Source organism: Triticum urartu, unplaced genomic scaffold (genome assembly GCF_056163025.1).
Source record: "Triticum urartu cultivar PI428250 unplaced genomic scaffold, HENAU_Tu73 scaffold2, whole genome shotgun sequence".
In the NCBI taxonomy this organism is placed as follows: Eukaryota; Viridiplantae; Streptophyta; class Magnoliopsida; order Poales; family Poaceae; genus Triticum; species Triticum urartu.
Genome location: NW_028260368.1, coordinates 4,020,994 through 4,035,589, shown reverse-complemented (window position 1 = coordinate 4,035,589; position 14,596 = coordinate 4,020,994). Strand labels below are relative to the sequence as shown.

The 14,596-nt window shown below is 37.4% G+C and overlaps 3 non-coding genes across 3 annotated transcripts; 1 reads left to right on the top strand and 2 right to left on the bottom strand.

Annotated features, from left to right (window-relative positions):
* Positions 1–3,900: 3,900 nt before the first annotated feature.
* Positions 3,901–3,972, bottom strand: TRNAR-UCU (transfer RNA arginine (anticodon UCU)). The gene has a single exon. It is a non-coding gene; the product is annotated as a tRNA-Arg (tRNA).
* An 8,618-nt stretch (positions 3,973–12,590) lies between these two features.
* TRNAS-GGA (transfer RNA serine (anticodon GGA)) lies at positions 12,591–12,677 on the top strand. The gene has a single exon. It is a non-coding gene; the product is annotated as a tRNA-Ser (tRNA).
* A 1,220-nt stretch (positions 12,678–13,897) lies between these two features.
* Positions 13,898–13,970, bottom strand: TRNAT-UGU (transfer RNA threonine (anticodon UGU)). Its single transcript has one exon. It is a non-coding gene; the product is annotated as a tRNA-Thr (tRNA).
* Positions 13,971–14,596: the final 626 nt, after the last annotated feature.

Here is a 14,596-nt window from a genome sequence, read left to right as displayed (position 1 = left end):
TCCCCAATAGAGCTTAGAAGTAAGAATTTATTGGTTGATTGTATCCTTAACCATTTCTTTTTTTTGACACGAGGAACTACTCACCATGAATCCACTAATTGCTGCTGCTTCTGTTATTGCTGCTGGATTGGCCGTAGGGCTTGCTTCTATTGGACCTGGAGTTGGTCAAGGTACTGCTGCAGGACAAGCTGTAGAAGGTATTGCGAGACAGCCAGAAGCAGAAGGTAAAATACGAGGTACTTTATTGCTTAGTCTAGCTTTTATGGAAGCTTTAACAATTTATGGACTAGTTGTGGCACTAGCGCTTTTATTTGCGAACCCTTTTGTTTAATCTTAAAAAAAAAATTCTTTCGATTTCGATTAGATACTTTTTTCTTTTTTTAGTAAATTGGTATTTGCTTCCACAATTCCAATTATATCAATACTTTATTTAATTTACTCCTATTTATTACTCCTGGAATTATCTATTTATCGGGACAGATAATACCCCATTCTAGGAAGGGCTGAGTTGAGTATTATTAATTTAGAAGATATGCTCACCTTCTTATTTCCCGTCCTTAGTTTAGGAAAGTGGAAAGTTTTTTCCTTTTATTTTAGGAATTTTGGGAACAGAACATTTCAACAAAGGAAGTCTTTCACCGGTCAAACAAGACGTAAGACTTAATCTAAAAGAAATTACTAGATTGAATCTATTTGCATTAAAAAAACCGATCAAAAAAGGGCGAGCGAAGTAAGTGATCGAAAAACTTTGTTCTTTGTTCGTCCTATCTATAAGAGGAGAGCATATGAAAAATGTAACCCATTCTTTCGTTTTTTTAGCTCACTGGCCATCCGCTGGCAGTTTCGGGCTTAATACCGATATTTTAGCAACAAATCTAATAAATCTAACTGTAGTGGTTGGTGTTTTGATTTTTTTTGGAAAGGGAGTGTGTGCGAGTTGTCTATTTCAAGAATAGATTGGATCTATCCGGCTGCACTTTATAATATTTTTTAGTATTTTTCGGATAAATAAGAAAAGGGTGCACGATCTCGACGAATTACTTCTGAATAAATTCAGAAATCATATGGAAGAACCATAGCATTTCGCGACTCATTGGTAAATCAACTTTGATTCTCTATAAACCAAGAATGTGACCATTAACACGGTTAAAGCTAAACTGCTTGAAGTCCAGGCAAAAAGAGGTACTCTTTCTACAACTATATTAGTATTAGTACCAATTTAAACGGGAAATAGCTAATGTAAAATTTATCTGATATAGAACACTCATATCGATAAAATGGTTTGAACTATTTACTAGAAAAAAAAGGGGGCACCCTGCCCTTTTTTAACCAATGCCGAATCGACGACCTATGTATAAAAAAGAGAAATTTTTTGGATTTGAAGAAAAAAAAAATAAAAAAGAATTCTATTAATTTTCATTTTCCATTTATTTAGTTAGTTTTTCTTAATGAAATTGAAATTATTAACTAGAGGGCAAATAAAAATAAAGAAACAACTTTGCTGACCATGATATATTTTTATCTAGGCGGAAGAGTCCTCTTAATATTTATCTAGTCTTATATAGGTTTCGGTATATTGAAATATAAACATAAAAAAGAAGATAGAGGATAGGCTCATTACTTAAAAAAAAGATATGGAAATAGCTATAGAAAAAAAAAAAGGAGCGTGAGAGCCAAATGAATCGAAAGATTCATGTTTGGTTCGGGAAGAGATCATAAAAGTTGTAAACTTACAAAATAATCTACTTTCATTAAAAGATTTATTAGATAATCGAAAACAGAGGATCTTGAGTACTATTCGAAATTCAGAAGAATTGCGTAGAGGGACCATTGAGCAACTCGAAAAAGCTCGGATTCGATTACAGAAAGTCGAACTAGAAGCGGATGAGTATCGAATGAATGGATACTCTGAGATAGAACGAGAAAAAGCAAATTTGATTAATGCTACTTCTATTAGTTTGGAACAATTGGAAAAGTCTAAAAACGAAACCCTTTATTTTGAAAAACAAAGGGCAATGAATCAGGTCCGACAGCGGGTTTTCCAACAGGCCGTACAAGGAGCTCTAGGAACTCTGAATAGTTGTTTGAATACCGAGTTACATTTCCGTACGATTCGTGCTAATATTGGCATTCTCGGGTCCCTGGAATGGAAGAAATAATTAAATTAATTAGGCCTTGAACTTCTACTTTCGTTTAGAATTTAGGCATTATTTTTCCCCTTGCTTCCGAAAAAAGAGTCAAGAAACACTAATGGCAACCCTTCGAGTCGACGAAATTCATAAAATTCTCCGCGAACGTATTGAACAATATAATAGGAAAGTAGGGATTGAGAATATAGGTCGCGTAGTTCAAGTGGGGGATGGGATTGCTCGTATTATAGGTCTTGGTGAAATAATGTCAGGTGAATTAGTCGAATTTGCAGAAGGTACTAGGGGTATTGCTCTGAATTTGGAATCCAAAAATGTTGGGATTGTATTAATGGGCGATGGGTTGATGATACAAGAGGGAAGTTTTGTAAAAGCAACAGGAAGAATTGCTCAGATACCCGTGAGTGAGGCTTACTTGGGTCGTGTTGTAAATGCTCTGGCTAAACCTATTGATGGGAAAGGCGAAATTATAGCTTCCGAATCTCGCTTAATTGAATCTCCTGCTCCAAGTATAATTTCCAGGCGTTCCGTATACGAACCTCTTCAAACAGGGCTTATTGCTATCGATTCGATGATCCCTATAGGGCGCGGTCAGCGAGAGTTAATTATTGGGGACAGACAGACTGGCAAAACAGCAGTAGCCACAGATACAATTCTCAATCAAAAAGGGCAAGGTGTAATATGTGTTTATGTAGCTATCGGTCAAAGAGCATCCTCCGTAGCTCAAGTAGTAACTACTTTCCATGAGGAGGGGGCCATGGAATACACTATTGTAGTAGCTGAAATGGCGGATTCACCTGCTACATTACAATACCTCGCTCCTTATACGGGAGCAGCCCTGGCTGAGTATTTTATGTACCGCGAACGGCATACTTTAATAATTTATGATGATCTCTCCAAACAGGCACAAGCTTATCGCCAAATGTCCCTTCTATTAAGAAGACCTCCCGGACGTGAGGCTTATCCAGGGGATGTTTTTTATTTGCATTCACGCCTTTTAGAAAGAGCCGCTAAATTAAATTCTCTTTTAGGCGAAGGAAGTATGACCGCTTTACCAATAGTTGAGACTCAATCTGGAGACGTTTCCGCCTATATTCCTACTAATGTAATCTCCATTACAGATGGACAAATATTCTTATCTGCGGATCTATTCAATGCCGGAATTCGACCCGCTATTAATGTGGGTATTTCTGTTTCCAGAGTAGGATCCGCGGCTCAAATTAAAGCCATGAAACAAGTAGCTGGCAAATCAAAATTGGAACTAGCGCAATTCGCAGAGTTACAAGCCTTTGCACAATTCGCCTCTGCTCTCGATAAAACAAGTCAGAATCAATTGGCAAGGGGTCGACGATTAAGGGAATTGCTTAAACAATCCCAGGCAAATCCTCTCCCAGTGGAAGAGCAGATAGCTACTATTTATACCGGAACAAGAGGATATCTTGATTCGTTAGAAATTGAACAGGTAAATAAATTTCTGGATGAGTTACGTAAACATCTAAAAGATACTAAACCTCAATTCCAAGAAATTATATCTTCTAGCAAGACATTCACCGAGCAAGCGGAAATCCTTTTGAAGGAAGCTATTCAGGAACAGCTGGAACGGTTTTCTCTTCAGTAACAAATAAATTTTGCATGTCTACTCTTGTTAGTAGAATAGGAATCGTTGAGAAAGCTTTTTCATTTGAATCATGCAAAAAAGTTTTCTTTGTTTTTAGTTTAGTATAGTTATTTAAAGAATAGATAGAAATAAGATTGCGTCCAATAGGATTTGAACCTATACCAAAGGTTTAGAAGACCTCTGTCCTATCCATTAGACAATGGACGCTTTTCTTTCATATTTTATTCTTTCTTTTATTTTTTTGCTTCTTCCGAGAAAAAACTGTTAGACCAAAACTCTTTTAGGAAATCAAAAAATCCAGATACAAATGCATGATGTATATATTATATCATGCATATATCATAAAGAAGGAGTATGGAGGCGGTAGTGGGAATCGAACCCGCAACCCCAAGGTTATGAGCCTTATGAGCTACCAAACTGCTCTATACTCTTAAACTAAAGAGGGGTAACTAGTGGATAAAAGAGGGTTGGATACGCCCCTCTACCAATATCTATACAAATAGAATAGTCCATTTATACAGAATGGTAAAGAGGGCTCCTCTATGATTATCAATTCCAGAAATCCATACAAATACGAAAGGGTATTTTATCCTTACCAACTGGATCTTGTTGCACCCGGTAACAAACATTCATAAACCATTTCTCGAAGTACGTGTCCGGATAGCCCAAAATGTCGATAGTTAGCTCTAGGTCTTCCGGTCAAAAAACAACGTCGATGAAGGCGTGTAGGTGCACTATTACGCGGTAGGGATTGCAATTTTTCTCGCATTTTCGTTTTTTCACTCAAACTCAAGGGAGAAACTTTGCTTCTTATCTTTTTTTTTAAAGATTGACGAATCAAATGATATTTCTGTTCTAATTTCTGCCGCTTCTTCTCCCTCTGAATCAAACTTTTTTTTGCCATAATGTGTCGTTGCTATTATTACCAAGTATACGGTTCTAATCCTAGATGGAAAAATAAATAGAAAAAGAAATCTAAAAAGGCAGATCCTCCCTCTCTATCAAGAGTAATGAACTAGGTGCTGATACAGTACAAAAAAACAAACTAAATTAACCAAACTTGCCTGATGTTGAGGCAATCAAGAAAGCTGCATAAGTGAATATATAACCCACGGAAAAGTGAGCTAATCCAACCAATCTTGCTTGCACAATGGAAAGAGCCACGGGCTTATCTCTCCAGCGAATTAAATTAGCTAAAGGTGTGCGTTCATGAGCCCATGCTAAAGTCTCAATTAATTCCTGCCAATACCCCCGCCAGGAAATTAAGAACATAAATCCAGTAGCCCAAACAAGATGTCCAAATAAGAACATCCACGCCCATACCGATAAACTATTCATCCCAAAAGGATTATATCCATTGATAAGTTGTGAAGAGTTTAACCATAGGTAATCTCTTAACCATCCCATCAAATAAGTGGAGGATTCATTAAATTGTGAAACGTTGCCCTGCCATAATGTGATATGTTTCCAATGCCAATAAAAAGTAACCCACCCAATGGTATTTAACATCCAGAAAACTGCCAAATAAAATGCGTCCCAAGCAGAAATATCACAAGTACCGCCGCGCCCTGGGCCGTCACAAGGAAAACTATATCCAAAATCCTTTTTATCTGGCATTAATTTGGAACCGCGTGCATCTAAAGCGCCCTTTACTAAAATCAATGTAGTTGTATGCAAACCTAGAGCAATAGCATGATGAACCAAGAAATCCCCAGGTCCTATTGTTAAGAAAAGCGAATTACTATTCTCATTAACAGCATTCAACCATCCGGGCAACCATAGGCTTCGACCCGCATTGAAAGCGGGGCCATTCGTTGAAGATAAGAGTATATCGAACCCATATGTCGTCTTGCCATGAGCAGATTGTATCCATTGGGCAAATATAGGTTCGATCAAGATTTGCTTTTCTGGAGTACCAAAAGCAAGCATGACGTCGTTATGAACATAAAGGCCCAAGGTATGGAATCCTAGAAAGAGGCTAGCCCAACTTAAATGAGATATGATAGCTTCTTTATGGTCTAACATTCTTGCCAATACATTATCCTCATTCTGTTCCGGATTGTAATCCCTAATGAAAAAAATAGCTCCATGAGCAAAAGCCCCTGTCATGATGAACCCTGCAATATATTGGTGATGAGTATATAAAGCAGCTTGAGTAGTAAAGTCTTGTGCTATGAATGCATAAGGAGGTAAAGAGTACATATGTTGAGCTACTAAGGAAGTAATAACCCCTAAAGAAGCTAGAGCAAGACCTAACTGAAAATGAATCGAATTGTTGATTGTGTCATAAAGGCCCTTATGCCCACGCCCTAATCGACCCCCCGGAGGAGTATGCGCTTCTAAAAGATCTTTAATACTGTGCCCAATTCCGAAGTTAGTTCGATACATGTGACCGGCAATGAGAAAAATAAATGCAATAGCTAAATGATGGTGAGCCATATCGGTCAGCCACAAACTTTGTGTTTGTGGATGGAATCCCCCAAGAAGAGTTAGAATGGCAGTTCCCGCTCCTTGAGCGGTACCAAATAAATGATTACTCGAATCAGGGTTTTGGGCATAAAGATTCCATTGACCCGTCAAAAGGGGTCCCAACCCCTGGGGATAGGGTAATACATCTAAGAAATTATTCCATCGAACGTACTCCCCCCTGGATGCGGGAATAGCAACATGAACTAAATGTCCTGTCCAAGCCAAAGAACTTACCCCGAAAAGTCCTGACAAATGATGATTGAGACGAGATTCCGCGTTTTTGAACCACGAAAGGCTTGGTTTCCATTTGGGTTGTAGATGTAACCAACCCGCTATTAAGGACAGCGTAGAAAGAAATAATAGAAAAAGAGCTCCAGTATAAAGATCCTCATTGGTGCGTAATCCTATTGTATACCACCACTGATAAACTCCAGAATAAGCAATATTCACTGGACCAGCAGCACCTCCTCGAGTAAAGGCTTCCACAGCGGGTTGACCAAAATGAGGATCCCAAATCGCATGAGCAATAGGTCTTACGTGTAAAGGATCCTGTATCCATGATTCAAAATTTCCTTGCCAAGCTACATGAAACAGATTTCCGGACGTCCATAGAAAGATTATTGCTAATTGCCCAAAGTGAGAAGCAAAAATGTTCTGATAAAGACGTTCTTCAGTAATATCATCATGACTTTCGAAATCATGTGCGGTAGCAATACCAAACCAAATACGACGAGTAGTGGGGTCCTGAGCTAAGCCTTGGCTAAACCTGGGAAATCTTAATTCCATAATGCCTTTCAAATCCTCCTAGCCACTATCCTACTGCAATAATTCTCGCTAAGAAGAATGCCCATGTCGTGGCAATTCCACCCAGAAGGTAATGGGTTACTCCTACAGCGCGTCCTTGTATAATGCTCAAGGCTCTAGGCTGAGTAGCAGGAGCAACTTTTAATTTGTTATGAGCCCAAACGATAGATTCAATGAGTTCTTGCCAATAACCACGGCCGCTGAATAAAAACATTAAACTGAAGGCCCAGACAAAATGAGCACCTAAGAAAAAAAGACCATATGCAGATAATGAAGAACCATAAGACTGAATGACTTGCGATGCCTGTGCCCACAAGAAATCTCGAAGCCACCCATTAATCGTAATGGAACTCTGTGCAAAGTTTCCCCCTGTAATATGAGTTACCACCCCTTGATCACTTATAGTACCCCAAACATCCGACTGCATTTTCCAACTGAAATGGAAAATGACTACCGAAATTGCATTGTACATCCAGAATAAACCTAAGAAAACATGATCCCAGGCGGATACTTGACATGTTCCCCCTCGGCCAGGCCCATCGCAAGGAAAGCGAAAACCTAGATTTGCTTTATCGGGTATCAAACGGGAACTCCGAGCAAATAAAACACCTTTCAAAAGTATTAATACAGTCACATGTATGGTAAATGCATGAATGTGATGGACTAAAAAATCTGCGGTTCCTAATGGAATAGGTAACAAAGCCACTTTGCCACCTACTGCTACTAACTCGCCGCCTCCCCACGTTAAGCTAGTACTTGTTGTTGCACCAGGAGCTGTTACGCCAGGCGCAGTAGCATGGATATTTTGTACCCATTGAGCAAAGATAGGTTGTAATTGTATGGCAGTATCCGAAAACATATCTTGTGGACGGCCTAAAGCACTCATGGTATCATTATGAATGTACAAGCCAAAACTGTGAAAACCTAGAAATATACATACCCAGTTAAGGTGGGATATGATTGCATCGCGGTGTCTAAGGACGCGATCTAATAGATCGTTGTATCGAGTAGTTGGATCATAGTCTCTTACCATAAAAATTGCTGCATGTGCAGCAGCACCGACTATTAGAAATCCGCCAATCCACATGTGGTGTGTGAACAAGGAAAGTTGTGTACCATAGTCAGTAGCTAGGTATGGATAGGGAGGCATAGAATACATATGATGAGCTACAACAATGGTTGTAGAGCCTAGCATAGCTAGGTTAAGAGATAATTGAGCATGCCATGACGTTGTTAAGATTTCATAAAGACCCTTATGGCCTTGTCCTGTAAATGGGCCCTTGTGAGCCTCCAAAATATCTTTAAGTCCATGGCCAATACCCCAATTGGTCCTATACATATGACCTGCGATTAGGAAAAGAATAGCAATAGCTAAATGATGGTGCGCAATATCGGTCAGCCAGAGACCACCGGTTACTGGATCTAGTCCTCCGCGAAAAGTCAGAAATTCTGCGTATTTGGACCAATTTAAAGTGAAAAAAGGGGTTGCTCCTTCGGCAAAACTAGGATAAAGTTGAGCCAAAAGGTCCCGATTCAAGATAAATTCATGAGGAAGTGGTATCTCTTTAGGATCCACCCCAGCGTCAAGAAATTGGTTAATTGGTAAAGATACATGAATTTGGTGCCCCGCCCAAGAAAGAGACCCAAGTCCTAATAATCCCGCTAAGTGGTGATTCAACATGGATTCTACATCTTGGAACCAGGCCAATTTGGGAGCGGCTTTGTGATAATGGAACCAACCAGCAAAAAGCATTAACGCTGCAAAAATCAATGCACCAATTGCAGTACAATAGAGTTGTAATTCACTAGTTATTCCAGATGCTCGCCAAAGCTGAAAAAAACCAGAGGTTATTTGGATTCCTCGGAAACCCCCGCCTACATCACCATTCAATATTTCTTGCCCTACTATAGGCCAAACTACCTGAGCACTGGGTCCAATGTGAGTAGGATCACTTAGCCATGCTTCATAATTGGAAAAACGGGCGCCATGAAAGTACATGCCACTCAACCAAAGAAAGATAATGGAAAGTTGCCCGAAATGAGCACTAAAGACTTTTCGAGAAATCTCCTCCAAATCACCAGTATGACTATCGAAATCGTGAGCATCAGCATGTAGGTTCCAGATCCAAGTGGTAGTATCAGGGCCCTTAGCTAGTGTTCTTGAGAAATGGCCGGGTCTGGCCCATTCCTCAAAAGATGTTTTTACAGGATCCCTATCCACAACAATTTTTACTTCTGGTTCCGGCGAACGAATAATCATTAAGTCCTCCTCTTTCCGGACAAGACATACAAAGAGACCCGCCAACTGTCTTTTTAGTGAATCTTTGAAAGATATATATTTGAAAGATAGATTTTGAAAGATAGATTTTGAAAGATAGATATTGTGATTAGTTCTTTTCTTTACTATCTACCATCCTTCTATTTTTTTTTTAGTTATTCACTGGAGCAATTATATATTGAAGTCAATCCGAGGCAAGTGTTCGGGTCTATTATGACATAAAGATTAGGTGCCTAACGGACATTGTTTATCTTGAAAAACAAATATTTCTCGACGTAAGAAAAAAATCTTTTTTATTTTTAATTTAAGAAACTAGTGTATTTTTTTTGAGGGCATAAGCTCCTATCTATATCTACTTTCCTTGAGCATAATATAGGGTTTTTTATTTGATTCTAAATTCCAAGATAACTCATTAGAATTATTAATAAGATGGTCCTAATATATTAGCAATATTTAGATTGCCCCCTCTTTTTATTCACTTTATTACTTCTATTCTAGACCCTATCCCTATGGTTTATTCTTATGAAATATCATATAAAATAGAAGGTATAAGAAATGGATATAATGAAATTCTTGATTCGATCTTACGACCTAATTTATTTGATTAATGGATCAACAACCAAACCACCCATTTTATGAAAAAGAAGGAGCATGGTCTTATTCAAATTCAAAGCGCTTCGTAATCTTCAACCAGTTCTGTGCTTCAATATAATTTCCCGGAGTAAGCGCTATAGCTTGTTTCCAATATTCAGCAGCTTGATCAAACCAAGCTTCCGCAATTTCCGAATCACCCTGTAGAATGGCCTGTTCTCCTCGGTCGGAATAGGAAGTTCCTTCCCTTAGAACCGTACTTGAGAGTTTCCTACCTCATACGGCTCAGAAATTGCTATCTGAATTTCCCCTATCTTAACTGAATTCGATTTATCAAAAATCGATCCAATTTGTTCTTGGGTTAAGCAGAAGAAATTAATTACCTAAGTTTCAAACCCTAATTTTTATCAATAATCAGTTTGATCTTTTTTCCCACCTTCAGAAGAATGAAGCATAGATAGATATAGAGCCTTCGTTCAAATTTTCTGAGAGGTAACTATCCCGGTTTCATATATGAAATCTCTATAGAATCCTTGAAAAAGACTTTTTTCCATAAGAAAGAAAAAAGAACTTACTATCTTTGGGATCTGATACTACACCGCTGCTTAATCCCTTAGTGGATCGGCTCTATTACATAAGCGGATTCCTAAATTTTGCCCCATATCATGGGATAAGTAAGCAGTTTTTTTTAGTTGTATCGACCCAGTCGCTCACTAATTGATCTTTACGGTGCTTTCTCTATCAATTTGAGAAACTTTATCCATAGAGTAGTAGTATAGGCCATACTTTCTTCGTTTTTTGATTCTCGTGAAGTGTCCTTCCTTCCTACAGCTGATAGGGAAAAATCGTTGTTTTTACGATCCCTATGTAGAAAGCCCTTTTTTTCTAGTATTTACTAGAAAATTTGATCCTCTCTTTTTTTTTTTTCTTTCTATAGTGGAGATAGTCGCACGTAATGACAGATCACGGCCATATTATTAAAAGCTTGCGGTAAGAAGGGGTTTCGTTCTAGTGCCCGGAAATAATATTCCAAAGCCTTTGTATGCTCTCCATTGCTTGTGTGTATAAGGCCTATGTTATAGAGTATATAACTTCGATCATAGGGATCGATTTCTAGTCGCGTAGCTTCATAATAATTTTGCAAAGCTTCCGCATAATTTCCTTCGGATTGAGCCAACATCCGTTACGGTCGTTCATTCTATTCAAAAAATCTCCGTTCCAAAACCGTACATGAGGTTTTCATCTCATACGGCTCCTCCCTTCTGTACATAATAGTACTAAGCGAAATAATCTATAGAATCAAAATAGAATTAGTCCCGTCTCATTATGAACCGAAAGGGGCTGGTATTTTTCCAAGAAATCTCTAGCCAACCTTCCCACAAGAGGTTTTTCTTAACACCAATGAATTCTATTAATGCTAGAGGAAAACGATAGCTCCAATAATTTCTTTGTTCTCAACGCCTCCTATTTAGAGGAATTAGCTACTTCAACGATCTTTGATGGTTATAGGGGTATCCAAAGTACAAACCTGATGGTTGTTTGTTATCCCAACCATTCTTCCCAGCCCTGATACCGATCAGGAAAGGGGTAATTTCTAACAAAGTTTTTCTCTTGTTGATTCCTATTTCTAGGTGTAGTGCTTTTCTCCCCTATGCTGCCTACGGATACTAATAGAGTAGGATTGGCCTGTAATCCATACCATACCATATCCTGTAGGTGTAACCTTTCGCTCAATACTCAAATCTACAATTGAAGTATCTGAAGCCGCATCAATCGAGGATACACGACGGAAGGAATTGTTAGTTCGCCTCACCTTCCCGAAGCGTGGGTTTGTTTGCTTTACAAATTTGGTTCTCTCTATGCCAACCCCCCTCTCTTTTTCGTAAGACTGAGGTATAGGTAGGGCTAAAAAAAAGCAAAAAAAAGAGTCAAATCGCACCATCTCTATAATAAGTAAATGCCTTTTTTTCTCCTGAGGTTGTCGGAATTATTCGCAATAAAATATTGGCTACAATTGAGGAGGTCTTATCAATGAAATTTCCATTTCCACGGGATCTAGGCATAATTCCCAACCCATTCTATATAGAATTGTTTTCATTCCTTCACAAAATAACATAAAAACAAACACATTCGATTCTTATAATTATAAATAGATTGATCCATATGCTCTACTCTAAATCCATATGCTTTAAATGGATAAGAGAGATATGGATTTTCCGCTCAGCTCAAATTGTATCCTTTTCCTTCTGCTTGGACACGAAGAGATATGAAATATTTGACTAAGACTGGATTTCATTCCACTTTCCTATTTCTGAACAACAACTTATGTTATCAACTATTTCGTGTTTTCAAAGTTATTAATTGTCTCATACCCTATTTTTGATTTCGATAGTATGGTGTAGCGTATCTTATGCAAACGGAATTCTAAGGTTTCTTTATTTTATTATGCAATAAGAAGAATTCTTCCATTTTCTTTTTCTTTAGTTGCGGGAAAACCCAAATTAAAACTTTTATTTTATAGCGAGCGCAATTTCTAGTAAAAAATCCTGTATCCTTCCACTTAGATCAAAAGGAATTTTTCCAATAGAACTATGGAACCCCCGAGTGGTTGCGGTTGTACCTGTACTGCAGGAATAAGAAAACTCGCTATTCACTCAGTTTATTTTCCATAATAAGTTATGTAGGAGAGATGGCCGAGCGGTTCAAGGCGTAGCATTGGAACTGCTATGTAGACTTTTGTTTACCGAGGGTTCGAATCCCTCTCTTTCCGTTTTTCTTAATTCATCAACGTTAAGGATCACAATGTATCAAATCAAATAACAATTTTTTCCAGCAATAATATAATATCTTATATTATCTTATTTTGATTTAATAGAAATTAGAAATTCTCTATAGCAAATTACTGTGGTATGTAAAATACACATAGAGGAAAAAAGAAAAAAGGATCCTAATCCTAGGGTTAATCAATTTTAGCTAGTTGATGGGAAAATACAAATTAATGGTAATGGTCTTAGGGCGATTTAGTTCGGGGAAAGGGGAAGGGGAAGAAAATTCTATGAACCTTTCCTTTTTTCGTTAAGTTCAAGTCTGACGAGAGTAATTATTCTACAACTAACAACTCATTTATTTTGAGACCGACCCACTTCCTATCTAGGATTTTATTTACTAGTCCTTTATATTCCAACGTGTCAATCGCCAAATGCTTTGGCAATTTCCCCGGGTCCGATGAAGCAATATAATTTTGAACCAGACCTTTTGATCTTTGGTTATCTTTCGTAGTAATAATATCTCGGGGTTTGCAACGAAAACTTGGTATATTGACTATACGACCATTAACTAAAATATGTCTATGGTTGACTAATTGGCGGGCCCCAGGAATGGTTGAAGCCATACCCAATCGAAAAAGGATATTATCCAAACGCATTTCAAGTAATTGTAGTAAAACCTGGCCTGTTGACCTTTTTGCTTTTCCAGCGATATGTACATATCTAAGTAATTGTCGTTCTGTCAGACCATAATGAAAACGCAATTTCTGTTTTTCTTGAAGACGAATACGATATTGCTCCTTTTTCCCAGAATTGAATTTTTTTTTAAGATTACTTCCGGATTTAGGTGTTTTTCTAGTGAGTCCTGGTAAAGCTCCCAGACGGCGTATTTTTTTTAAACGAGGTCCTCGATAACGGGACATGAAGACTCCTTTTTTTATTTTATTGAAATTTCATTTTACACAATTAATTTCATTGTATTTACATTACAGAATACATCGAAATTAAAACTGAATTAAACTACAGGATAAACAGAGTAAAATCAACTAAAGTACCCCAAAAAATGGAATTTCATCAAAATCTTTTTTTTTTGTATATATATTATTTATTTTATTGTTTTGTATCTAGCAAAATTGTAAGGTAAAAAACATAAAAGATCCTGGATTCTCCATTTAATTCGGAAAAAAAGAGATTCTTGTTCGTAGAACATCGATAGAGAAAAAAAAGCCGACTATCGGATTTGAACCGATGACCCTCGCATTACAAATGCGATGCTCTAACCTCTGAGCTAAGTGGGCTTACATAACGGAAATAGTGTAACAAATAGAAATAGGTATAGTATAGGAAATCCGTAAAATCTCAGATATTAGTTATTAATCTTAGCTATTAACTAGTTCTAAATTTGAAGTTATACTTATAAAAATAAAAAAATACTAAAACTTCTTAAAGATAAAGTTAGCTTGATATGCTTAACTATAGGATATTAAAAAATAAAATTATAGAATTTATTGGTATTTTCATTCGATCATTATAGACTTTATTATTTGTTAATAATTTGAGGATTAATATTTCACTAAGGGGAACATAGAGTCAGAGTAAATAAAATTGCTAATTCTGATTAGAAAAAAAGAATAAATATCAAGCGTTATAGTATAATTTTGAATACTATAAAAAAGTAAGACGGGAGGTGGGGGAGATAAAAACTTTTGGATATATTGATTCGGATTGAATTGCAAATACATCAAGGATAGAATCAATTCAATTCTGAATTGCAATAAGCAAGCGAGGTCTCTCAAATAGAGTCGAACTGAACTGCTAGACTACGTTGAGTGATGAACTCAATGATTCAAAAAAAAAACTAAGAGATGGATGAAATTACACAAGGAATCCTGGTCTCAAAGAAGAGGGAAATGGGGATATGGCG